Source organism: Capsella rubella, unplaced genomic scaffold (genome assembly GCF_000375325.1).
Source record: "Capsella rubella cultivar Monte Gargano unplaced genomic scaffold, Caprub1_0 scaffold_72, whole genome shotgun sequence".
NCBI lineage: Eukaryota > Viridiplantae > Streptophyta > Magnoliopsida > Brassicales > Brassicaceae > Capsella > Capsella rubella.
The window spans coordinates 20,090-21,005 of NW_006238856.1; positions in this window are offsets into that span (position 1 = coordinate 20,090).

Below are 916 nucleotides of genomic sequence, written 5' to 3' on the forward strand. Positions count from 1 at the left end.
ACTGAACATGGTAATGTCCGGATGGGTCGTCGTGGAGAGTCTTCAATCTGGTCCGTTGATTTCTGATTTCTCCTGAACCATTAGTCTTCTTAGGGGCGATTTGATGATGAATAATCAACCCTAGGCCTTGCGCTTCATCGGAACTCCATTTGGGCAAGAATCCTTCATTTTTGTCCGGTATGCTTGGTTTGAGGCTCGAACCGGCTGGTCTGGTTTGATCCTCGTATGATGTGGTTTGGATGTCCTTATCAATATGTTATAATACAATGAATTTGATTGATTACAAATGCTAGAGATGCATGAAGAATGTTTAAAAGTGAGAAGAAAGAGTTGTTGATATTTGGTCCCAAATGGGATAAGTACCCAAAACCATTGCTTTGAGGCAGTGAATGGATTGTTTAAAGTTATTTTGGGTTAGAATATGTTATAATACAATGAATTTGATTGATTACAAGTGCTAGAGATACATGAATAATGTTTAAAAGTGAGAAGAAAGACTTGTTGATATTTGGTCCCAAATGGGATAAGTACCCAAAACCATTGCTTTGAGGCAGTGAATGGCTTGTATAAAGTTATTTTGGGTTAGACTATGTTATTATACAATGAATTTGATTCATTACAAGTGCTAGAGATACATGAATAATGTTTAGAAGTGAGAACAAAGACTTGTTGATATTTGGTCCCAAATGGGATAAGTACCCAAAACCATTGCTTTGAGGCAGTGAATGGCTTGTTTAAAGTTATTTTGGGTTAGAATATGTTATAATACAATGAATTTGATTGATTACAAGTGCTAGAGATGCATGAAGAATGTTTAAAAGTAAGAAGAAAGACTTGTTGATATTTGGTATCAAATGGGATAAGAACCAAAAAACATTGCTTTGATGCAGTGAATGGCTTGTATAAAGTTATTTTG